This window comes from Plecotus auritus (genome assembly GCF_963455305.1).
Source record: "Plecotus auritus genome assembly, chromosome: 5".
NCBI lineage: Eukaryota > Metazoa > Chordata > Mammalia > Chiroptera > Vespertilionidae > Plecotus > Plecotus auritus.
Genome location: NC_137776.1, coordinates 103,852,860 through 103,879,886, shown reverse-complemented (window position 1 = coordinate 103,879,886; position 27,027 = coordinate 103,852,860). Strand labels below are relative to the sequence as shown.

General features: G+C 46.3%; 2 protein-coding genes across 2 annotated transcripts in view; one reads left to right on the top strand and one right to left on the bottom strand.

Annotated features, from left to right (window-relative positions):
• The window catches only part of CENPP (centromere protein P), a 275,842-nt gene that overhangs the window by 8,026 nt on the left and 240,789 nt on the right, over nt 1-27,027 (bottom strand). The gene's annotated exons all lie outside the window — the stretch shown is intronic.
• ECM2 (extracellular matrix protein 2) overlaps nt 18,045-27,027 on the top strand; it is a 56,542-nt gene continuing 47,559 nt past the window's right edge. Inside the window, exon 1 of the mRNA XM_080668816.1 lies at nt 18,045-18,088. The gene's annotated coding sequence lies outside the window, so the exon portion shown is untranslated. The remainder of the gene's footprint in view (nt 18,089-27,027) is intronic.

Here is a 27,027-nt window from a genome sequence, read left to right as displayed (position 1 = left end):
ATGTTAATTCATCTTCATTTTAATGTTTTTCCCAGAGATTATGTCTGGCTGACTCAATGATTTAAAAAAAAAATTGGGATGTAATTCACATTACAGAATTCACTCCTTAAACTGTGCACTGCAGTAGGTTTCAGCATAGTCAAAAGGTTCCGTAACCATCACCGCTTTCCACTCCAGAGGGTTTCCACCGCCCATGAAGCCCTGTGCCCTCAAGCGGCCGCGCTCAGCCCCTATGCCCACGCCCACGCCCACCGCCTGGCCTGCTTCCGGCGGCTCCTCCCGCGCACAGCGCCCACATCCCCTCCATCACCTCCGGACGTGCCCAGGCCCGCCTGTGGCAGCAGCAGGGCCAGCCCTTCACCCTCCGCGCACGTGCCCTTCACCCCTCCCCCTCCCCCAGATTAGTGCAGCAACCAGAGAGGTGAGGCTCCCCCTGCAGCCCAGCCCCCCTCCCGTCCCCCCCCCTCCCCCGCCACAGAGACCCCAGCACAGGCTTGACAGCAGGCGCCCTTCTCTCAACCCCATCACAGAGGGTGAGACTCACTTTGTTCCCTTTTCCTCGGCCCCATGGCTTAAGGGAGGTCGGGCTGCTGGCTGAACTGCCTCTGGGGAACCACGTGGCCCAGACAGACCCGGCCCCACCCGTGAGCCCCGTTGGGACTAGGCCCCCGGCTGCCGGGGCGGCAGACAGACGCGGGGAGCAGTGCCCCCTCAGAGCCGGGCCACGGGAACTGCCCAAGAAACCCTGGGAGATGCTCAGTGCTGGCTTGGGTGTGTGTGACGGGGGAGGGGGGTGAAAACGTGTCCTGAGGGTGCTTAAACAACCAACACTAACCCCCCCAGCCCTAGGCTCCTCACCAGAGCCCGCAGCCCTGCCTGGACCCCCCCCCCCGCCCCCTGCGTGGGCTGTGCGCTCCAGGGCAGCCCAGCAGAGTCCGTCACCCCCTTTCCTGTTTTGTGAGACGTGGAAGAGCCAGAGGGTTTCAGGGACCCACTTTATTGGAATATATTCTAATCGCGTTTGCTTTTTAAAAAACCCTCCCGCACGGATGAGGCTGTTTTTCCCATTGGTTTTTAGAGCGGGTGGAGGGGAAGGGGCGAGAGAAACATCCATGTGAGGGACACGTGGACTGGTTGCCTCCCACATGCACTCCGACTGGGCGGGGTTTGACCCTGCAACCCAGGTGTGTGCCCTTGACTGGAATGGAACCTGCCACCCTCCCATGCGAGGGGTGGCGCGCTAACCACTCGGCAACAGTGGCCGGGCCCTAATAGCCTTTCTAAAGGGAAGACGTGGCCATCAGGTCACGCGTGGCCACCAGGACGAGGGAAGCGCGGGCCAGCAGAAACAGTGACTGCAAAGCCTGCTGCCCCAGCGGCCAGCTCCCAGGACCTTGCCTTTGCGAAGGAAAAAAAACCTAAAGAGCTGCCGCCGCTGAAATTACAGGAAACTCACACCGAGCGCCACGCCCCGCTGGGGGACGGGCTCCGGCGGCGCCGGCAAGGCGGCCTCGCTGCGGTGGAACTGGCGCCCAGAGGCAGGGGCGGGGCGCGGCCTGGGGCGCAGCCAGAGCCGCAGGGACCACGCCACGTTCCTGTGGTGTTTCCGTGTGGGAGGAGGAGACAGAAGCTAACAGGTTACACACACGAGAAACAAGACCAGATCCCACGGGTGGGCGAGTGGCTTCAGCCCAGCGGCGGCCGACCATGTGGCCCGGGATGAACAGGACACGTGGCAGGGCTTTCTGCTCGGCAAGACCCCCCCACGTTGCCATTTTACAGGACCCTGTCCTCCTGTTCCCTCAGACTGAAATGTACTTTTTTTCGTCTATTTTCCTTTTTTTAAAATCCTCACCTGAGGATATTTCCCCCAATGATTTACAGAGAGAGAGAGGGGGAGGGAGGGAGGGAGGGAGGGAGGGAGGGGTGATGGTGGGAGGAAGGAGAAGGAGAGGGGTGATGGAGGGAGGAGGAGAAAGGGGTGATGGTGGGAGGGGGGAGGGAGGAGAAGGAGAGAGGGGTGATGGAGGGAGAGGTGGGAGGAGGAGAATGAGAGAGGGGTGATGGGGTGATGGTGGGGGGGAGAGAGGAGGGAGAGAAAACTCCATGTGAGACAAGGATTGGATGCCTCCTGCACGCACCGGACAGGAGGTGGGGATGGAACCTGCAGCCCAAGTATCCACCTGTGACTGGGAATGGAACCCACGACCCTTCAGTCCAGGGGCTGACACGCCAACCAGTGAGCGACACTGGCCAGGTCATTAAGAGCAACCCCTGTCTAGGAGACACAGCCGAGCGCGCGCCCGCCGTGAGAAGGCTCATGTCCCGACTCCATGCGCCGGAACCTGTTTTCACCACGAGGCCAAGAGGCTGCCTTTCCCGACGTCAGGCAGCATGGCACCCGGGGCCCCCAAACCCAGTGAGGATGTTACCTCCCCCTACCTGCCCCTCCCAGCACCATCGCTCCACAAGGCCGGAAACCCAGGGCCTCCGGCAGCCCTAGGGGCGGGAGGGCTGCATGGGGCGGGGCGGAAGCTGCCAGCCCAGCCCAGCCCAGACGCTACCCGGCGCTCCTCTGCAGCTCCTGTAGAAGCCCCCAGAGGGGGACTTGGGGATTCAAGGAGTGCTGGTCCTACAGGCGCAGGAGGGAGGGTGTGGGGCCCAGAGGAATGCAGTTTCCACACATTCCCGCTTCAGGAAAAAAGGGGCGATCAGGGTGCGCACAGCCAGGCCCCGCCCCGCAGCCGACCTTAAATCAGATGACCAGACAGTACACAGCGTCCGTCCTGCGGTAAGTTCATGCCCACATCGCGGGCGCAGCTGTGCGCTTGCAGAAGCCCTTGTTCCCTCCTGTTCTAGTTAAAGAGTCTAAAATGTTGAAGAAGCTGAATACACACAGACATATAAACATAATAAATACCAGAAACCCTTCAGAGGTAACTTCACAGCTCTCTTCATACAATTACTTGCATGTAATTATGCAGGAAAACAGCAAATCATGAAAGTCATATTCCAACATGCGCGCTAAGGGTTACGTTCTCTCCTAGTTCACAAATCTCAAAGTAATGTGTCCAAAACACTGAAACCGGTGACAAGGTAAAGTTACTATGGTCTCATTTAGAAGTCTTCCATGGGGTCACTGACTGACTTTTAAGGCCTTACGTTTCTTTCCTAAGAGACACTCTGCACACTCGCGCCCCGCCCCCCTCCTCTCCGCAGCTGAGCGAGGTCCCTTCCAATGGCCCTGAGGCTCCAGGCCGCACAGTGCAGGGAAAGCTTGGCTACCACACCCCGGGGCTCACAGCCCACCCAGCATCTCTACACGCAGATGCAGTGGAAACCCACCACCAGTGTCATTACAGCCAACTCGCAGCCTAATTCATGTTGGCAACTGGCGTTGATGGCAGCAACAAAAACATTTTTGTTGGGAAGCATAATTGCCCCTAAAAGTTGGTTCATGCATTCCACACCCTGGGCCAGACATGCGTCTGACCTCAGCCCAGCGTCCAGGGCAGGGCTCCTGGCCCGCAGGGCTGCTGGGCCTGTTCCTATTTAAAATCAGCCGCCCCTGGGGTTCTCTCCCGGGCGCCCCGGTGCAGCCCTTTCTGGAGACCCCACTCCTTGCAGAGGCCCAGCAGCCTCGGGGGCGCTCCCAGCGCCCACCGCACTCTTGGGGCTTCCCGCCCTCCTCCCGCCTCTTTTTTACAACCCCTCCGCTGTCATTTCAGGACGTTTTGGGCAGGGCTCTCAGTAAGGCCGCCTGTCAGTATCCCATTTTTGAGACCTTTCATGTTTAATAATATTTTTAACTTTTCCTCATACTGGGTGAATAGTTTGGCTATAGAAGTTAAGGTTTAAATAATATTTAAATTAATTTTATATAGCGAGCTAATGATATATATCCAATCTCGTACTCTAGAATCCTATGTTAAATGCCTATGGTTTTTAGGAGTGGGAAGCAAAAAAATGAACCGAGTCAACTTATGTTCTTAGTAACAGAGCAAACCCCCACCTCTGGGGCAAAATAAAATAGGGCATAAATAACATGCAAATTAAATTTTAAATAGTTAAAATTTCTTACTACATCACGAGTCGGTGGGTAAGCCTTTGCCGATCTGGCTCAGTGGTTAGCGGGTCAGCCCCAGCACTGAAGGGTCAGGGGTTTGATTCCTGGTCAAGGGAACGTACCTCAGCTACAGGTTCCATTCTGGCCCCAGTCCAGTCAGGAGGCAACCAATCGATGGGCCTCCTGCCCCTCCCCCCTCTTCACTCTCTAAAAACCAAGCCTTAGTGAAATCGTCCTGAGGAAGAGGACGATAGTAACTTATGCGATTTGCATAGTAGCCCCAGCTCCTCCAGATCTTCACACACGGAACTCTGGGCACCTTCGTGAATTGGGAATAGAAAATTAGGTCCATTTTAAAAATAAGAAAAAAACACACACCTGCAGCTATTCTAGAATAATATTGAATGTAAACTGCAACTGAACCCAAAGTGACCCTAACGCCTTCTTGAAGCAGATTTCGGGTGACCCCTGGCCCAGCTCAGTGCTGCTCAGAGTGGAGGAGATCAGAGGGAACTCACCCTGGAACCAAGACAGCTCATGCCCCAGAGACCCCCCGCTGGCCCCTGCAAGGCCCCTATTAAATGTGCAGAAAGACTTCATTTGTAGATTGACAGGAAAATTGGGAAGACAGTCCAGAGCTCCCATACGATTCTCCTGACACCTGACCCTGGGTGGTGTGTTTGTTATAATTAATGAACCAATATCGGTGCATCACTTTTATAGCTAAAGTTTATACTTTATTCAGCTTTCTTTAATTTTTACTTAATGACCTTTTAGGAAATTTACCTGGATGCTTACTGTATACATTTTCCTCTAGGTCCTGCCTCCGGCTGAAATACTATGCTCAAGTGTTTCAATGAGGGACTCCCGTTTTTCACGTAAAGAATCTTTTTTGTTGTTAATCCTCACCCGAAAATGCCCTTTCCGTTGCTTTTCAGAGAGAGAGAGTGGAAGAGAAGGAGGGAGGGGGAGAGAGAAACATTGATGTGAAAGAGACACATCAATTAGTTGCCTCTTGAACCAGCTGAGGATTGAATCTGCAACCAAGGTACATGCCCTTGCCGGAGAATTGGACCCCAGACCCCTGGGTGCATGGACCGACACTGTAACCAATGAACCAAACTGGCCAGGGGTCATGTCAAGAATCTTAAGAGAAAACACATAGTTGTTCTTTGGGTCCTAGAATAGCACACATGTTGTCCGGCCACAAATGGCACAACCAGCTGACCATGCCCGCCACTACAGGCCTCCCTGCGGGCCAGCTGATTGCGGCTTCACACAAGACTCCTGCAGATAATGGACGGAGCAAACACTGGAAAGGCCTGCAACTACTCATTTCTGTACAGGCCACCGAGAACAGCAAAGGGATCTCTTCCCGAGTCAGCTTCAGCAGGAGTCAGGGGAGCGAAGGCGGGCCGTCTTATTTGCTGTCCAGGAACTGCTTTATTTCCCAGGGGCCCCTCACTGAAAGTGTTCAAGTCCATCCTCTCACGCATGTGAATGTGGGCTGACACGCTCACTTCCTCAGGATGAATTCGAGTGTCTGCAGTGGGGCGTCACCGCTCAGGCCACTAATGGGCGTGGGAGGAGGAAGCCTCTTCTGCAGGACCCGTCACTGGGCAGAGCGGAGCCAGGCATGCGGTGCCTGAGAGAGGAGGGCTCCCAGCGGAGGGACACTATCTTGGTAACACCAGGTGCGGGCTGTGCTATTTGCTTTAATGCTGTGCAAGTGCCCACTGTGGCAGGACAGAAGTTACACACATTTGTGCCTCTAAGTGCAGCACTCAAGCTCCTCACTCTGATGGAACGTGTAAAGATGAGTGTCGTAGTTAAAATACTATTGGTTAGCCTGGCCGGTGTGGCTCAGAGATTGAGCATCTACCTATGAACCAGGAGGTCACAGTTCGATTCCCGGTCAGGGCATATACCTGGGTTACCATTTCAATCAATCTCCAGTGTGGGGTGTGCAGGAGGCAGTCGATCAATGATTCGCTCTCATCGATGTTTCTCTCTCTCTCTCCCTCGCCCTTCCTCTCTAATAAAAATCAATAAAAATATTTTTGTTAAATAAAATACTATTGTTTAGGATTCCAAAATGGAAGAAGCTCACAGACATGCTCCCAGGACCAAACTGGAATTACAACTCAAATACAGAAAAACTTCCTGAATAATCAACTGAAGACCAGCTGGAGAGAACCCTGATCGCCAAGGATGGAAAGTGGAGACCACACAGAGACAGGCAGGAGCAGCGGAGGCTGGCCGGGCTCCCACAGACAGCAGCTGAAGATCTGGAGAGAGATCTCAGCTGGGGGAGAGGGGTTGCCACTGAGAACTCTGGGATCTAAACCCTAAGCTGGGCTCCCCTGCGCAGAGCACCACAACTCAGAAGGGGGCCCACATGACATCTGATTGTGAAAAGCAGCAGAGTTGCTGTCTGCAGGGAGAGGCGGCTAGAAATGCAGGCACCCCCTTAAAGGGCCAACACACAAAATCCTGTGTGCAGCCACTCACCTTGGGCTCTGGCAGAGGGAGGGCAGAGTGGACTGGAGCTGAGTGAGCAGAAGCCAGGGTTGGGGGCTCTGGGGTTGGAGCTAGGAGGGCAGCCACCCCAGTTTCCTGTGCTGAGTCATCCCGTCATGCTGCGGAGGTCATCTTTCTCTGGCAGACCATTGCTATCCAGGCGATTTTTGCTTGGGGGGAAGACAGTTGCCCCACCTTGCCCCACCCCATCATTTCTGAGGCCAATTAAGAGATTGAGAATTTGCTCTGCTGGTGTGGCTCAGTGCTTGAGCATCGACCTAAGAACTTGGAGGTCACGGTTTGATTCCTGGTCAGGGCACACAGATACATGCAAAAAAATGAAACTAGACCACCAACTTACACCATACACAAGAATAAACTCAAAATGGATAAAAGGCCCTAGCCGGTTTGGCTCAGTAGATAGAGCATTGGCCTGAGGACTGAAGGGTCCTGGGTTCGATTCCGGTCAAGGGCATATGCCCAGGTTGCAGGCTTGATCCCCAGTAGAGGGCATGCAGAAGGCAGCCGATCAATGATTTGCTCTCATCATTGATGTTTCTTTCTCCCTCTCCCTCTCCCTTCCTCTCTGAAATTAATAAAAATATATTTTTAAAAATGGATAAAAGACTTAAATGTAAGTCATGAAACCATAAAAATCCTAAAGAAATGATAGGCAGCAAAATCTCTAACATCTCTTGTAGCAATACGGTTATGAATACATCTCCTTGGGCAAAGGAAACTAAGGAGAAAATAAACAAATGGGACTACATCAAAATAAAAAGCTTCTGCACAGCAAAAGAAACCATCGACAAAACAACAAGAAAGCCCACTGCATGGGAGAAGATATCTGGCAATGATACATCTGATAAAGGGTTAATATCCAAAATATATAAGGAACTCACACAACTAACAAAAGGAAGACAAACAATCCAATCAAAAAATGGACAAAGGACCTAAATAGACACTTCACCAAAGTGAGCATAGAGATGCCAAGAGACAGATGAAAAAATGCTCAAAATCACTGATCATCAGAGAGATGCAAATTAAAGCAACAATAAACCAAGAAACGACAAGTGCTGGTGAGGATGTGGAGCAAAGGGAACCCTAGTGCACTGCTGGTGGGAATGCAGCCTGGTGCAACCATTATGGAAAACAGTATGGAGTTTCCTCAAAAAAATTAAATATGCAACTGCCAGCATGGCTCAGTGGTTGAGTGTCCACCTATGAACCAGGAGGTCATGGTTCGATTCCTGGTCAGGGCACATGCTTGGGTTGCAGGGAATTTTGTTAGGTCTGATAAAAAATATTGAATCAATACCCCTCCCCTGGAAACTGAACTTTAGGCCACTTCACAACCAACATTCCTTTTCGCTAAGACCACATACCACTTGCCAAGACCATATTCCTTCCCTCCAGACTTTCCCAGGATCCAGACCCGCCCAGAGTCCTTTAAAACCTCTGACTCCTGTCCCTGGGGGCTGGTGCTATCTTGGGGCTCAGTCCACCTGGCTTTCAGATGACTTAATAAATTCATAATTCTTTACCCCTTTTAGCCTCGTGCATTTCTAACATTTGGTGCTGAAATCGGGAGGGTGCTATGGGGAAGGGGAGCCATCACCCCAGCTCCGATCACCCCGAGTTTACTACTCGGAGAGCAGTAGGCAGCGGCAGCTCGTCCTGGGCTTGCCTCTGAATCCTACTCAGTGACGTGATCACCAGCCTCGATTAGGCCTCCCTCCCTTACGTGCCCTCCAGAACCAGCCAAGGAGGATGCTGGATGGGGAACCTCTCCTTCTCCATTGCTGACCCTCATCCCACACCGGCCAGTCTTCTCTAGGTGAGTGATGATCCACAATTTCCCTCATCTGGAGTCTTCTGTCCACTCTCTCTCACTGATTATCAAAAGTCCTCTCTTTTTGAGGACTCTCTTCGCTAGGCCAGAAGACTCCTCAGCCATTCCCACGTGAGGAACAGAGAGGAATAAGGACCCTGAGGGACAGGACGCCTTGTCCTCATAGATAGTGCTGATGCAGGCCCGGGGAGTGCAGGGCCTGGGGGAGTGCAGGGCCTGGGGGAGTGGAGGGCCCGGGGGAGTGCAGGGCCTGGGGGAGTGCAGGGCCTGGGGGAGTGGAGGGCCCGGGGGAGTACAGGGCCTGGGGGAGATCCAAGCCAAAGCAACCGATGGAAGTTGGCAATCAGAGCATAAAGCTCAGGAAAGAGTTTGCAGCTTAAAATAGAAGGTCTGTGCTCGTGGACAGGCTACAGCCTGTGATCAGTGCTCCTCTGCTTTTGCTTAATGAGAAAGGCCAGGAGCATCAGCATGTACAGCGAAGGGATTGGGGGGAGAGATGGAGAGGAGGAGGAGGAAGAGCAGGCTGCTTCCAAGAGTATGGCCATCCGTCAGAAAAGGACAAGAGGGAGGAAGGCGGACTGCAGGCGCAGGCGTGGGCTGTCTGAGGCGCTTGCTGACCAAATGCTGCAGGAGGAGGCACGCGTGGGCGTGGGCAGGAGGGCCAGAGGCTGAGGACACCCAGACAGGAGGTCCTCTGGGCTGATAGAGGTGAGAGTATTCCCAGGCGAAGAGGAGCTGATTACCATGCACACAGCCAGGCTCCTGCTTCAAGGGTGCAGGCTCCATGGGGTCTCTCCAGGCCACGGTCACTCGTCATTTCACACCTGGTCTACAAGGTCACTCTGGATACAGTCGTCATTCAGGTAGGTAATGAGTCCAAACGGATGGCCACCCCAGACCGGACTGGTCAATGGAAGGGTCTCCACCTGGCCCCGACAAGCTCAGGAAGGCGCTCAATTTGGAGGGTCACCCCTTGTCTCTCGTGGTGATTTGTTTAGCAGTGGGGACGCCTGCCCTAAACAGTCACCTTTGGATTTGTGGTCCGCAATGGAAAATTGTCAGAGATTCCCTACGTCCAGGCCTTTTCACCCTTCCGTCCCAACCCTCTCTGTCAGTCCTGCTCTACCCATCAGATCCTTCTCCTTCACACAAAACATCATACCCTAACACTTCTGATTCTGAATCTACTCTTGACCCAGCAGATCACCAACCGCTACCCCCCTGTGCACCCCCTCCCAAAACCCAGACCCTTCTAACCAACCATCACCTTCTCCCCGACCCCTGAGAGCCCAAATCCCGAGAACTCGAGCTCCAATACAGACTTTCCCCACCTAACACTTACTCGTGGGCCACCCAAAGGCCACCTTCCTCAACAGCCACTTCTATTCCCGCGCCTCTTCTATCCCTGAGGGAGGTGGTAGGAATTGAGGATGTTGTCTGGGTATACATTCCATTTTCCATGTCCGTTCTCACACAGATTGAGAGGTGTCTCAGATATTTTTCCACTGACCTGACCACCTTTACCAAGGAATCTGAGTACCTGACCCAGTCCTATGACCTGACATGACATCTATGTCCTCCTCTCTCACCCCAGAGGAGAAGGAGCACATCTGGCTAGCAGCTCAGGACCATGCCTATGCCCATAGACACGACACTGACATGGTCCCCCAAACTGACCCGAGATGGGACTATCAGGTTACTTCTCCAGGACACCAGCTCCGAACCCATATAATCCCCTGTCTCATTGCCCGACTCAAAAAGGCTGTCCATAAGGCGGTTAGCTATGACACAATAAAATCACTCAGGGGTCCTGATGGAAACCCAGCTCTCCTCCCCCACCTCAAGGAGGCCTTATGGAAATTGACCACCTTAGACCCCACCTCCCCAGAGGGAACCCTTCTTCTGAACACCCATTTTATAGCCCAATCAGCCCCCGACATATGCCGCAAGCTTCAAAAAATAGACACAGGTCCACAAACACCTCAAAAAGACCTCATTAATCTGGCCTCTAAGGTCTTTAATAATAGAGACCAGGAGACTCAAATCCAACAACAAGGCAAGATCAGGCCAAGGCTGAGGCCCAGAAGGCCTTTCAGCTCCTAGCCACCGCTCTCACAAACCCCAAACGAAGTGCCGGTCCTCCAACAAGGGTAAGTCAGGGGCTAAGCCTCCTCCAGGCTCTGCTTCAAATGCAACAAGGAAGGACACTGGGTCCAGTCCTGCCCAAACCCGAGACCTGCGCCTGGGCCCTGCCCAAGGTGTGGAAGGGAAGGCCACTAGAAATCAGGCTGTAGTCTGTCCCCTCCAGGTCGGACCTCAGCCGGTCCAGAAAGGCCACCCTCTGGATCCGGTTTGGAGCTCCCAGACACTGGGGCCACTTGTTCTGCCCTCCCCGAATTCACGGGGACCCTTGTCCCTTCCTCAGTCTCTGTTTTGGGGGTTGACAGACTAGTCTCACAGCCATTAACCACCTCACCTTTACACTGCATCTTACTAGACACCCCCCTTTATCCACCCTTTTCTCGTTCTACCTCAGTGCCCGACCAGGGCTGCAGTGCATCCCCTCAGAAAGCCCAGCTGTCCTGAATCACAGGGACCTCCTCAGTGTCACTCTCACCCCACGAGGCCGAGCCATTCCTTGGACTGTAAACGCATTGTTTCCTCCATGGCTGTGCCCTCCTCTAGACAGGAAATCCTCTCCTTTCTCAGGCTCGCTGGGTACTTTCGCCTCTGGTTCCCAGCTTTAGACTCCTCGCAAAGCCCCTCTATGATAAGTGAAGGGACCCCTCACTGAGGCTTTAGATCCCAAGGCAATTCGCACCCCCTTTAATGCTCTGAAAACTGCTCTCATCTCAGCGCCTTCTCACCCCTCCTTCCACTTACTTAACAGTCCTGCTACTATCAGAAGCTGAACTCATTCTCACCCAAACCTTAGCATGTTATCCCTAAGGAAAAATGTGGCAGTTTTGAATCCAAGCGGCTGGAGGCCTGGGAACTGCAGTCCTAGAACAGGCTGCTGGGCCTGCTCCCTCCTCCCCCCGCCTTTTCTCCAGCCCCATGTGCCTATGCATAATTTTCCAAAGTCTTTGGTAACTCAAAGGCTTTGGAGCATTGCTGGGTTAAATCATAAACATCTAACTATTTTTAAATAACATAAAATACTGAAACACTGATTGTTAGACACGTTTTAAATTCGCCTGCTCTAACTTTTATTACAGAAGACCTCTTGTACTTTGTTGAAGGCATATTTTCTTGAAAGTAAGAGTGTGTTTAAGTGTGTTCATAAATGTCAATCTAAGAAATGCTGGCTGTTTACTTTTTGATTGTTGTTGGAAAATTATGGTTTCTAAGAGTTAAGATATATTGGAAAGAAATTGTGGTTTTGGTAATAGAAGGCATGAGGCATAGATATGCATTTTGAAGGAAAAAGTAAGTAAGTTCAAGTTGTAAGAAGGTTTGTGAAAGTTACAAAAGGTTAGTAGGGAGAAATGTTAAAAGGAAGTTATATAAAGGACACAGGCCAGTAAGCCAGGACAAGCAGAACAGGGAAACTGAGATAAACAGCAGTCCAAAGCCATCTAGTAAGTCCTATCTTTCCTAAACCAATGATACTTAAGAGTAAATGGTTTGGATTTTTTCTCCCCAACCAGAGGGTAAATAGCTTAAATCACCTTACTCAGGGAGACAGCAAAAATCCAATTAGTGACATTTGCAGACTATACCCAAGAACAAATGAAACTAAGAGAATAAACCTCATTTTAGTATATTTGACTACAACGTTCCAAACTAATGTCTCTTTCCTTCCACCAGACCATTTGTCATAATTCTTATTGTTTTAGCTTTTGCCCCAGTAACTAAAATTTATGAAACAGTTTGTCTCCACCAGATTACAAGCCCTACTTGTACTCAGGAAATACCACCCCTAGACACCATCACAACCTCCTTTGTGCCCAGGCCTCATCGTCCCTCTGACAGAGCAAGGGTTTTGGCTCTGAAGGAAAACATCGTTCCCTTTCAGCAGGAAGTAGCTAAGATACCCTGCACCCTTTTCCCCTGAAAGAATTCAGTGCCAAAAATCCTAAAGGGGGGGATGTAAACCCTGAGACTCCCAGAGCAAAGAAGATGGGCCAGGTACAGGTACAGAAACTCACTGGGACAGAAAGCTCTGGATGCCCAGCAAGGGGCAAAACATGGAAAACAAGAACCTCGCCCCCAGAATAATCTATCCTCTCCTTTCATATCACTAGTCAGGCAGCTTAGACCCCTGATCTTTTCCTCCCTAAAGACAATATCTAGGCCTCAGTTGTATTTTAGCTCCAGGCCCAGAAAAGCAGCAAAACCAGACATGTGATGCTGTGGCAGCCTCAGGACCAGCCTTTATCTCCCAGTCTCTCAACAGGATGCTCTTGAGCCTTCACCAACTAGTCTTTCAGGGAAATCATCCTGTTGGACCCCTCGCTCCAACCAGGAGGAATCTATACAGTGTTCCAGCCGACGACAATCAGAGTCCATCCCCCTGTGATCTCACCATCCCCCCTCAGCAGGAAGTGACTACAGAAGATATGACCTTTGTCCCTATTCCATAAAACAAACAGAATGGAATGTTAGGTCTGATCAAATAATTGAATCAACACCCCCTCCCCTGAGAACTGACCTTTAGGCCACTTCACATCTGGCATTCCCTTTCGCTTAGACCACATTCCACTTACTAGGACCATTATCTCTCCCCTCCAGACTTTCCCAGGAACTGGACCCACCAGAGTCCTTTAGAACTTCTGATTCCCCATCCCTGAGTGCTAGTGCCATTTTGGGGATCAGCCCATCTGATTTTCCAGATGACCTAATACATTTATAATTCTTTACCACTTTTGGCCTCATGTGTTCCTCCTTCAGTGACCCTAACATTGTATGCACCCCTATGTTCTTATAGCAGCACAATTTACAATAGCTAAGATTTGGAAACAGCCCAAGATGAGTGGGTAAAAAGCTGTGGTACATTTACACCATGGAATACTATGCAGCAGTAAAAAGAAGGATCTTTTACCCTTTGAGACAGCATGGAGGGACCGAGAGAACATTATGCTAAGCAAAATAAGCCAGTCAGAGAAAGACAACTATCCCATGATCTCACTCATATGTGGAATCTAATAAACAAAATAAATTGTTGAACAAAATAAATCCAGAGACATGGAAGCATGGACCAGACTGTTGAATCTCAGAGGGAAGGTGGTTGGGAGATAATCAACCAAAGACCTTGTGTGCATGTATGCATAACCCATGGACACAGACAATAGGGTGCTGAAGGCCTGGGACGGGGGCGGGGCGGGCTATAAGGGGTCAGTGGGGAAAAAGGGGGACATATGTAATACTTTCAACAATAAAGATTAAAAATAAAAATAAAAAACAACAACAAAAATATTGTTTAGCCCTGACCCTTGTGGCTCAGTTGGTTGGAGCGTTGTCTGTATACAAAAAGGTGACAGGTTTGATTCCTGGTGGGGGAGCTTGCAGGAGGCAACAGATAAATGTTTCTCTCTCCCTAAAAATAAATGGGTGGAGGAAGTACTGTTTCTTTAAAAAAAAAAAAATACTACTGTTTATGCTGACTCATCTGAACAGTGGTATGATTATGGATGATGTTAGAATTTCTAAATTTTTTTTAATGTCTAAATTTTCAATTCTGCTATAATTTGGCAGTATGGGAGTAGTTTTAGATTTGTTCTTTTAAAGATAATTAGTTTCATTTGGGCAAAATGAGAAAAAAAAAACATAACTCAAAAACTATCCTTGCGCATATACAAAAAAGTCAGCAATTTCCAGATACTATTCTTATAAAAATTCCATAAATCCCTGAGAACAGTTTGAAAATTTCATTCACATATGTGGCAGAATTAAAATTAAATTTCTCTTTAAAAATGGAAATACAGCATAATAAATGAAGTTAGCATTGATGTTTTTCCCTACTCTTGGATGCTAAGAGATTCTAATGGTAATGAAAACGGTGACCTCACCCTTCCCACTCCCCACCCCCCATCCCCCACCCCCTCCCCACCCCCACCCCCGGCAATGAGGAAAAACGAAGCAGTGACAAACACACTGTTTGAATGTGTGAACCCTCCTGCTTCACTCCCCAGGGGCGGAGGTCCCTCATTCCCCAGGGGCGGAGGTCCCACTAGCAGCCAGCACCCTTCTCCCCAAGTCCCTCAGGCAACACTGCGCTGGCTGGTGCACAGCCTTCTCAGTATGTCATCAGAAAAGAATCCCCATCTCAGCAAATGCTGACCGACCAGATGTGCAGCCCCCACAGACCTCACGCCAATCCTGGCTCAAGGTTGGCAGGACACACAGAGCAGGAAAGACCAGGTCTGGAGGCTGTGCTGTGACCGTGCACCCGTGCACCCGCAGCGGGGAGGCTGGAACCCCTGGGCGTCCAGTGTCTTGGAAGGAAGCGTTGCATCCGCGGGGGTGTGGCTCACCCTGGGCCCCTTCAGATGGGGCTGCCCAGCACCTGCCCCAGGCCCCAGCTCACAACAGAGCTCAGGGACACAGGCCGCCCTCTCACACCCAGACACACGCAGGGTGTGCAGGGAGAGGTGAGTCTTAATTCTGCCAATAAACATATTGAAAAAGCCCATTCCTAGGTTATTTTAAACTCTACAAAATTATTTAAATGTTTAATAACATACATTTTTAACTTTGCACACTCTTAAGGCAAAAATGACTTACTGTAGTTTTTAATAATGGAAACTAAATATCAAATGTCGTTTTCTTTGTACAAAATTTCTTTTTTAATGTAAGCACTCTTGAACTGTCAGAATGTTCCAAGTGTTAAAACAGGTTGGTTTGGGTAAGCAAAACAATGTCTTGGCTATATGGCCATGATATAAATTCACTTCTCCATCCAAGCCTAAACTTAAGTAACAGCTCTAAAAAGCAGAGATGAAACTACATTTAAAAATGAGCCAGTAAAGGCAGTGCATGGGTGGGTCCTGCATGTCTGTGGTTCCTGAAGGACCCACGTGAGGAACAGAGAGGAATAAGGACCCTGAGGGACAGGACGCCTTGTCCTCATAGATAGTGCTGATGCAGGCCCGGGGAGTGCAGGGCCTGGGGGAGTGCAGGGCCTGGGGGAGTGGAGGGCCCGGGGGAGTGCAGGGCCTGGGGGAGATCCAAGCCAAAGCAACCGATGGAAGTTGGCAATCAGAGCATAAAGCTCAGGAAAGAGTTTGCAGCTTAAAATAGAAGGTCTGTGCTCGTGGACAGGCTACAGCCTGTGATCAGTGCTCCTCTGCTTTTGCTTAATGAGAAAGGCCAGGAGCATCAGCATGTACAGCGAAGGGATTGGGGGGAGAGATGGAGAGGAGGAGGAGGAAGAGCAGGCTGCTTCCAAGAGTATGGCCATCCGTCAGAAAAGGACAAGAGGGAGGAAGGCGGACTGCAGGCGCAGGCGTGGGCTGTCTGAGGCGCTTGCTGACCAAATGCTGCAGGAGGAGGCACGCGTGGGCGTGGGCAGGAGGGCCAGAGGCTGAGGACACCCAGACAGGAGGTCCTCTGGGCTGATAGAGGTGAGAGTATTCCCAGGCGAAGAGGAGCTGATTACCATGCACACAGCCAGGCTCCTGCTTCAAGGGTGCAGGCTCCATGGGGTCTCTCCAGGCCACGGTCACTCGTCATTTCACACCTGGTCTACAAGGTCACTCTGGATACAGTCGTCATTCAGGTAGGTAATGAGTCCAAACGGATGGCCACCCCAGACCGGACTGGTCAATGGAAGGGTCTCCACCTGGCCCCGACAAGCTCAGGAAGGTGCTCTCTTCGTTCACATGTGAGAACCACATGCTTCGCATTCACTTCCTGTACTTTTGAGAGTTACCCCCAATAGATGGCTTCAGCAGTTTCCTTGCTTTGTGTTGTACTGATGCTAGCACTGCCCTGATCTCGAGAGCTGAGTGTATTTAGAAACACACGGCATCACCAGGAACTATGTGCCGCACAACGAGACCTGCACCCAAGTCCTCGCCATGTTGCTACAGATTTCTCCCCTGGAAACTGTGGTCACCACTGACGCAGCCCCATCCTTAGACCATGGCTCCCGCTGGCCTCCTCTGGTCCTGCCAAAGGCGATTTTATTAAAGAGCAACTTCAGCCCTTACCAGTTTGGCTCAGTGGATATAGCGTCAGCCTGTGGACTGAGGGGTCCCAGGTTCGATTCCGGTCAAGAGCATGTACCTTGGTTGCGGGCACATCCCCAGTAGGGGGTGTGCAGGAGGCAGCTGATCAATGTTTCTCTCTCACTGATGTTTCTAACTCTCTATCCCTCTCCCTTCCTCTCTGTAAAAAATCAGTAAAATATATTTTTAAAAAAAAGAAGAATAAAGAGCAACTTCAGATTCACGGCAAAATTGAGAAGAAGGTGCAGCGGTTTCCCATATATCCCGTCCCCCTCTAGCCTCCCTCATTATCAACATCCCCCACTATAATGGCGCAATTGTTCCAACTGATGAACCACACTGACACCTCACAAGCACCCCGTCCACAGGTACACTGGGAGCACTCGGGTTTCATATGCCATGTGGGTTAGACAACTCATAATGACATGTATCCGTCTTCCTAACACCACACCGAAGTTTTCACTGCCCCAAAAGTCCTCTGTGCCCACCTGTTCATCCCTCCCTCTCCCCAAACCCTAGCAAACTTGGATCTTTTTTATTTTTTGTTGATTTCAGAGAGGAAGGAAGAGGGAGAGAGAGATAGAAACACCAATGATGAGAGAGAATCATTGATTGGCTGGTGAGGTCTGGCGTGGGGGGTGGGGGCGGGCTGGAGTGAGTCAGTGGGGAAAAGAGGGGACATATATAATACTTTCAACAAGAAAGATGGAAAATAATAAAAGAAGTAAAAAGTAGATTACCTAGCCCATGACGGGCACTTATATATGTTATTCATTTATTTGCACAGAAATTTGAAAGTAGTTATTACCATCCCTGCTTACAAAGGAATAAGCTTTGGACAGGAACCCAGGAACGCCGAAGGCCCTCCGACCTGCTGCTCGCCGAGGAGACAGGTCGTGCTGCTCAGCCCTCTTCACTGCTTCCAGGTGGAAAGTGACCATTGCAATGACATGCACATGGGACAGCTTTTGGTCTTGTTCACAACACTGCGTGTGCAGTCCCCGTGGGCAGAGAGACGAGGAGAGTCACTAACACCACCCAACTCAGGGCACCCAGAAGCGTGGCTTCTCTCACGTGGCCACATGGGCCACTGGGAGCAGGGCGCAACCAGCGGGGTCACAGAGGCACGGGCATGGGAAGGGTTTTTAGGCGAATATCTATGAAAACCAGATTTCTTAACCAAGCTTCACTTCTGTCCTTCCAACTCCACCTCCTCAGACTGCAGCATGTCCCCGCTGCTCCTGTGAGTCAGACAAACATCTCCCTGGGAAACCGTGCTCCTAGTTACTCTGTTGGCTGATTTTCTGGGCAAGCACTGAAAGGCTTTTATCCCCAGGGAAGCATTAGCCGTTACCATGGAGGCAGGGGCATTTCCACACTCCCCTCTGTGCTTTGTTTTACAGAAAGCTCTGGTTTTGTTTCACTTTCAGCTGGAGACTTAATGACACCAAGCAAAGCCTCCTTAGTTTAGATTTCCAGGTAAAAAAGTTTTCTGCTTTAAGTTTGTGCTACAGCATGTGGAATGGTTCTAATATTTGGGTGTTTTATGTTGTAAATATGTTAACATTTCAGGAAATTAGCTCTTACTAATAGATGTTTAAAGTTTAAAATGTGCATTATTCTGTTTACTTGTTTTTCTCAGGGTAAAAACTTCTCAAGTATTTCAAACTTTATGGAGTTGGAATTAAATATATTTTTATATGTTTAAATAGAATTACGCGCTCAGTGGTAGTGTAAGTTAGTTTGAAATTTTTGCTTTCTCTATTTTTAAGTCCTAAAAGAACATAAAGGGTTAATGAAAACTTTTTTTCATTTTAAGCCTGCTGAGTGAGGTGAAAGGGATAACAAACATCTCTCAGCTTCATGTAGAAGTTTAAAATACTAAATTTAATATTTTAAAAGCTTACTTAAGAGTTCTGATAAAAAAAAAAAAACTTTAAGGAAATAAACAGTAAGTGAACCAAGGTTTACAGATGATATTTGTGTTGGGATGAACACAATGAGCGCTAAAAAAAGAATTCACTTGATTAAAATAATACTTGCTGTGATTAGAGTGCCATACAATCTTTACCTCGGGAAACATTAACTCAATTGCAAAGTTGCTTATTAAATATTAAACGCAGTGCGGAACTCTATAATTACTGAAAATCACAAAGGCACAGGCATGAAGGGTAACATGAGTATTGAGAGGCCATTTCATAAAAATTACTTGAACATTTCAATGAGATTATTTAGTTTCTAATTTTGTTAAAGTTAAGGGAGCTCTGCAAAGTTATTTCTGTACATGCCTATTTAGATTTCTGGATTAGTAAAAGTAGGCCAACTTGGGGGGAAATAGAGAGAAAGATGAAGGCAGCTGGTTTCCAGGATGGGGTGAGCTCAGGCAGCTGGTGAGTGTTTGCAGGCGGCCCAGGGACAATAGGCCCCCAGACATCCCTCCAAACCTGACCCACTACAGGGGAGCCCGCACACAGGGCGGCAAGGCCAGAGCTCCCAGGCCAGCCCAGGGCTGATGCTCTCCAGCAGTGCCTGGTTGCCCTGCCACCGCATTCTCCCCCAGCCTACCTTCCAGTCCACGTTCCCTATGCTTCCCTGCTGCTTTTGTTACTCCTTTCCAGGGCTGGCTTGCTCTCTGAACTCACGTTTACAATTTTTGCAGTCAATCAGCTAAGGGATTTGCTCCTTCCTTACATTTTGCATGTTAGTTTTTTTAAAAGTAAGTTACAAAAAGTTGTTCTAATACTGTTTTCTTTCAATAACTTTACAGTAAAGATTTCAGAATGACTGCAGTAACTAATGTGCAGATACATTGAACAAAGTTTGCAGGGCTGGGCTCGCTGACATAATACCTTAGTGGCAGCAAGTCAGAATATGACCCAAGGACAACGTGGCTAGGGGAAGATGATGTTTTTCGATAAAGTTATAAAAAGAACTACTGAGATTCAAGAGGGCAAACTGAGCAGATTGCACACCCTCTTCTCCTCTCACCAGATCCCTAGAAATAAGAGAAGATGTATGATCAACAAATACACACATGAGTATGTAGCTCCACTGGAAAATAAGAACTGCCAAGACAGAAGCTGGGAGGAAGCCTTGAAGACCGGAGAACATGGGGATGTGGGAGAAAACTAAGCAGAAGAGAGCCTGCAGGGGAAAAAGGTGTTAGATGAAAAGATCCCAAGAAGGATGAATTAAAAACAACCACCCAACCCTATACATTGTAGTAAAACTTCTGAATATTAAAGATTAATTGAAAATATGGAAAAGTTTCTATAGAGAGAAAAATAGATTTCTTAAAAAGAGATGAAAATCAGATTAAATTTAAAGTTTTCACTGATAACACTAGATATAAGAAACTAATGGAATAATATCTGTGAAGTATTGATGGCAAATGATTTTGAAATAATTCTATTTTTAACTAAACAGAATATTTTCTGAACATGAAAATTCAAAATTTTTACAACTCACAACATTCTCTTTTAGGACATGGATATATTTCAGCAGGAAATAAAATGAATCTCAGGGAACTTCTGCTTCTAATAATGGCAGGCCAGGCCATCAGATTGACTGATATACTGAGAATAATTAGACAAGATAGGACAATAACAGGCCCACATATGGGACAGGACTGAAACCCAAAGAGGTTTGGGAAACTTTCCTTTGGAGGCATCTGTGGGTCCAGAAGAGATGGAGAGAAGCTTAGTATACGGCTCAACAATAGCCTCATTAGGCAAAAGAAACAAAAATCAAGGAAAAGGACTAAGCAAGCATCAGAGATGGTGGGGAAGGTGATGCTGGAAAAATCTCCAGGCTTGATTTGGGGCACAAAGTGCTTCCATCACTCAATCTATAATTGGTAGTGCCCTTAGCTTCATGCCCAAAGTAGATATCAATCATTTTGGGATAAAGAATACATCATCCACCCTAGCCGGTTTAGCTCAGTAGATAGAGCTTAGGCCTGCAGACAAAAGGGTCCCGGGTTCGATTCCAGTCAAGGGCACGTACCTCGGTTGCAGGCTCCTCCCCTGCCCAGGCCCTAGTCGGGGCTCACGCAGGGCACAACCAATTGATGTGTTTCTCTCACATTGGTATTTCTCTCTGTCTTTCCCTCTCTCTAAAAATCACTGGAAAAATATCCTCAGGTGGGGATTAAATAAATAAATAAATAAATAAATAAATAAATAAATAAATATAATAATAAAAGGATACTATTTAAGAACACATCATCCTAGGCCTTCAACGTATTTTCATAAATTTTTATACACAATGTCATGCAATCTAAAGCCACTAATCATTCAAACGGAACAACATGGCTCAATACTTAAAGAAATACAGAATAGAGAAATGACTACTTAAAGAAATATAGATTACAGAGGATCTTGAAAATGGAGTCTTCAGACACAAACTTAAAAAAATGTGATAAGTCACTTACCATTCAGGAGGCACGTGCAGGCCCCCAGGTCAGCGGCCCAGCCTTGTGTCCACTGGCCAGAGGGCAGGCTGCTGGCTCACAGCTCCGGCACTTCCCTCCCTACCTCCCTCCTTGGGTAGAATACATTCCATGGGTATTCACTACTGCCATCTGCACATGGCAGGGTGTTCTGTCATTACACACATTGTTCTCATTAAAAAGCGAATTATACTTGAAAAAAAAAAGTGATAAGTATGTACAAAAAAGTAAAAATTATGATTAAAATTTTCAGTAGAGTCAGAAGAACCCATTGACAACTCAAAAAACTACAAAACAAACAAACTACATAACAGAAATAAGGAAGTCAGTGAGTGGATTTAATAGCAGATAAACCACAATTGAAAAGATAATTAGTGAGCTGAAAGACAGATTAAAAGAATAACTAGGATGAACCAGTGAATCTCAGAAGGTTGAAAAAATACAAGGCAGGAAGAGAGACATTAAAGACATAATAAGAAACAAACAGAAACACCTCATAGGTACAGAAAACAAACTGATGGTTGTCAGATGGGAGGGGCTTTTGGAGGTTTGGGGTCTGAGTGAAAAGGTGAAAGGGTTACATAGTACAAATGGCAGTTATGAAATAGTCCAGGGGATGTCAAGTACAGCACAGAATATAGTCACATTGTAATAACTATGTATAGTGTGAGGTGGATGCTAGACTTATCAGAGTGATCATAAGTTATAGAAATGTTTAACTATGCTGTATGCCTGAAACAAATATAATATTGAGTGTCAACTGTAATTGAAAAATAAAAAAATTAAAAACCCAAACATTCAAAATAAAAATGACATCAGAATAAGACTATCATACGTGCAATTGTAGTTCTAAAAAGAAAGAGGAGAGAGAAGCAAGAAAGTATTTGAAGAGACAAGGGCTTAGACGTTTCGAAATCTGATGAATATGAGGCTACAGGTTCAAAAGTGCTATAAAAAAAAAAAGAAAATCATATGTAAACAGAGTAAAACAGCTGAAAACCAAAGCCAAGAGAACATCTTAAAAGCAACCAGGAAAAAAGTAACTTTTAAAGGAGAAATAATTAGGTTGACACATGACCACTTAATAGAAACTATGGAAAAAAGAAGACATTGGAATGAAATCTTCAAAATGCTGAACAAAAACACTTGTCAACCTATAATTTCATATCTAGAGAATATAGCCTTTCAGAGTAAACATAAATATTTTCAGATAAACAAAAAGAGAACTGGTCACCAGTTGTCCTGCACTAAAAGAATTAAAAATGTCAATCAGAAATAAAATAATTCTATAGAAAACTGATGATGCTGGAAAGAATAAAGATAATCAAAAAGGATAAAAGTTTAGGTAGATCTACATTAGTGGTTCTCCTCTGGGAACAGGATAATTCCCTCTATAAATAGAATATATTTGGTGATGTCTAGAGACATTTATGATTGTCGTAAATGAAGAGAAGGTAGTAGGGGCATCTACTGGCTTGAGGCAAGAGATGCTACTAAGTATAGAAAGGCCATCCCCCAACAAAAAGAACTATCCAACACAAATGTTAATAGTGCTAAGCCTGAGAGAGCCTGATATAAATAAAATGTGGAGTATAAAACAACAACAATAATACTAATCTTTTAAGGGTTTAACATATGTAAAGAAGTAAAATATATGACAGAAGCAGCACACATGCCAGGATGCAGTGGAAGGTTCCTGATCCTTGCATTGTACAGGAAATGGCAAAGGTACTGATTTGTATTAGACTTGATAACTCAAGGATGTGTGTGGTAACCTGTATAAAAAAACAGAATAGAAAAGGTGTATAGTTGCTAATGTAATAATAAAAAATAAGTAATCAATTTTTTAAAGAGCAAGCAAGAATAGAAAAAACAAAACAAAACACAACCAAAGCCCAGGCAGGATAAGTAGGAAGCAAATAGAAAACAGATTTAAACAAAAATACACTGAGTGGCCAGATTATTATGTTCTCTGAACGCATAATAATCTGGCCACTCAGTGTATATCCTATATAATAAAAGGCTAATATGCAAATTGTCCCCTTGACCAGGAGTTCGACCAGCAGGCAGGTCGGCCAACCGCCCATGTTCCTTCCCCCTGGCCAGGCTGGCCAGACCCCACCCATGCACGAATTCATACACCAGGCCTCTAATAAATAAATAAATAAATAAATAAATAAACAAACATACATATATATATACATATATGTGTGTGTGTATATATATATATATATTTACACACACACACACACACACACACACACACACACACACACACACTGAATGGCCAGATTATTATGCGTTCAGAGATCATAATAACTTGGCCACTGTGTATCCCACTGATTTTTAGAGAGAGTGAAGAGAGAGGAAAAGACAGAGAGAAATATCGATGTGAGAAAAACACATCACTTGGTTGCCTTCTGCATGTGCCCCGGGGCCCAGGCCAGGGAGGAGCCTGCAACTGAGGTACATGCCCCTGACCAGAATCGAACCCAGGACCTTCAGTCCACATATCGACACTCTACCCACTGAGCCAAACCGGCTAAGGTTTTTACTTATTTCTTTCTTTATTTTTCAATTACAGTGAATACTCCATATTATTTTATATTACTTTCAGGTGTACAGCATAGTGAAGAGACAGTTATATATTTTATGAAGTGATCTCCTGGATAAGCCAAGTACCCACCTGGTGCCATGCATCATTATTATAATATATTATTGACTATATTTATTCCCTATGCTGTACTTCAAATCTCCATGACTATTTTGTAAATACCAATTTGTATTTCTTTCTTTTTTACAAAATATGTTTTTATTGATTTTCAGAGAGAGAGGAAGTGATATAGATAGAAACATCAATGAGAGAGAAACATCACCAATTGGCTGTCTTCTGAAAGCTCCCTACTGGGAATTGAGCCTGAAACCAGGCATATGCCCTGACCAGGAATCGAATCCTTGACCTCTTGGTTCATGGGTCGACACTCAATCACTGAGCAACACTGGCTAGGCCTAATTTGTTTTTCTTAATTTTGTCATCATTTCACCAAGGCCAAACCACGGTACTATCTGGCAACCAGGAGTTTGTTCTCTGTATCTATGAGTCTGTTTCTGTTTGGTTTGTTCATTTATTTTGATTCCACATATAAGTAAAATCGTATGGTATTTGTCTTTCTGTCTGACTTATTCCAGTTAGCATAGTACCCTCTAGTTCCATTCATGTTGTCACAAATGGTAAGATTTTATTCTTTTTAACAGCTGAGTAATATTCCATTTTATTTACTAGTACGTATGACATATTTACCATTCTATTGATGAGTTGCTTCCATATCTTGACTATTTTAAATAACACTGCAAATGAACAAAAGGGTGCATATATCTTTTTGAATTAGTATTTTGGGTTTCTTCAAATATCTGAGAGTGGAAATGCTGGGTAATAAGATGGTTCTATTTTTTTTTTTTTAAATTAAATCTTTACTGTTGAAAGTCTGACATACGTCCCCTTTTTTTTGCTCATTGACCCTTTCTAGCCTGTCCCCACACCTCAACTGAGGACTAAACCAAACTACCGTCCGTGTCCATGGGTTATACATATATGCATAAAAGTTCTTTGGTTGTTCTCTTCCCACCCACCCTGCTCCCTACCTTCCTTCTAACACTCTGCAGTCTGTTCTATGCTTCTATGACTCTGGATCAATTCTGTTCATCAATTTATTTGGTTCATTCAGTTCTACTTATTTAATACTTATGTGATGCTTATCTTTCTCTGACTGACTAATTTCACTTAGCATGATGCTCTCCAGGTGCCTCCATGGTATCTCAAAGGGTAAGAGATCCTTCTTTTTACTGCTGCATAGTATTCCATGGTGTAAATGTACCACAGTTTTTTATCCATTCATCTACCGATGGGCACTTGGGCTGTTTCCAGATCTTAACTATTGTAAATTGTGCTGCTATAAACATAGGGGTGCATACATTCTTTATAATTGGTGCTTCAGGTTTCTTAGGATATATTCCTAGAAGTGGGGTCACTGGGTCAAATGGCTGTTCCATATTTAATTTTTTGAGGAAACTCCATACTGTTTTCCATAATGACTGCACCAGTCTGCATTTCCACCAGCAGTGCACTAGGGTTCCCTTTTCTCCACATCCTTACCAGCACTTGTCATTTGTTGATTTGTAGATGGTAGCCATTCTGACAGATGGAGGTGATACCTCATTGTCATTTTAATTTGCACCTCTCTGATGATCAGTGACATTGAGCATTTTTTCATATGTCTCTTGGCCTTCTATATGTCCACTTTGGAGAAGTGTCTATTTAGGTTCTTTGTCCATTTTTAATTAGATTGTTTGTCTTCCTATTGCTAAGTTGTATGAATTTAGGACAGTAACCCTTTATCAGATGTATCATTGCCAAATAAGTTTTCCCATACAGCAGGCTCCTTTTTCATTTTGTTGACAGTTTCTTTTGCTCTGCAGAAGCCTTTTATTTTGATGTAGTCTCATTTGTTTTTTTCATTAATTTCCTTTGCCCTTAGAGATGTATCTGTAAACATTGCTACGAGAGATAGCTGAGATTTCGCTGCCTATGGTTTCTTCTAGGATTTTTATGGTTTTCACATCTTACATTTTATCCATTTTGAGTTTATTCTTATGTATGGTGTAAGTTGGTGGTTTAATTATATATTTTTGCATGTATCTGTCCAATTTTCCCAACACCATTTATAGAAGAGACTGTCCTGACTCCACTGTATGCTCTTGCCAACTTTGTCAAATATTAATTGAGCATAGCGTCTTGGGTCGATTTCTGGGGTCTCCTTTCTGTTCCATTGATCTATATGCCTGTTTTTGTGCCAGTACCAAGCTGGTTTAATTACAGTGGCTTTGTAGTATAGCTTGATATCTGGTATTATGATCCCTCCAACTTTGTTCTTTTTTTTAAGATTGCTGAGGCTATTTGGGGTTTTTTGTGGTTCCATATACATTTTTGGAGTATTTGTTCTAGATCTGTGAAATATGCCATTGGTATTTTAATAGGGATTGCATTGAATCTGTAGATTACTTTGTGTAGTATGGACATTTTAATGATGTTGATTCTACCATTCCATGAACATGGTATATTCTTCCACTTCGTTTATATCTTTATCTCTTTTTTCAATGTCTTGTAGTTTTCTGAGTATCAGTCTTTTACTTCCTTGGTTAAGGTTATTCCTAAGTATCTTAATTTTTTTGTTGCAATGGTAAATGAGATTGTTTGTTTAGTTTATCTTCCTGAGAATTCACCATTGGTATATAAAAATGCCATAGAATTCTGGGTGTTAATTTTGTATCCTGCTACATTGCTGAATTCCTTTATTAAATCTAGTAGTTATTTGGTGGAATCTTTAGGGTTTTCTATGTACAATATCATGTCACTTGTGAATAATGAAAGTTTTACTTCCTCCTTTACAAACTGAATGCCTTTTAGCTCTTCTTCTTGTCTGATAGCTGTGGCTTAGACTTCCAGTACTATGTTGAGTAAGAGTGGCAAAAGCAGACATCCCTGTCTTGTTCCTGTTCTTAGGGGAAATGGTTTTAGTTTTGGCCCACTGAGTATGATGTTCGCTATAGGTTTATCACATATGTCCTTTACTAGAGGTCCAGTGCACGAATTCATGCATGGGAGGGGTCCCTCGGCCTGGCCAGCGATCAGAGCGGCTGGCTGGGGGAAGGGACCGCAGGAGGTTGGCTATGGGAGTGCACTGACCACCAGAAGCATTAAGCATCTGCACCTTGGTGGTCAGTGTGCGTCATAGTGACCGGTTGTTTGGTCAACCAGTTGTACAGTCGCTTACGCTTTTATATATATATAGATTATGCTGAGATATGATTCCTCTGTTCCCACTTTGCTGATAGTTTTTATCAAAAATCTGTGTTGGATTTTGTCACATGTTTTTTCTAAATCTAATGATATGATCATGTGATTTTTGTC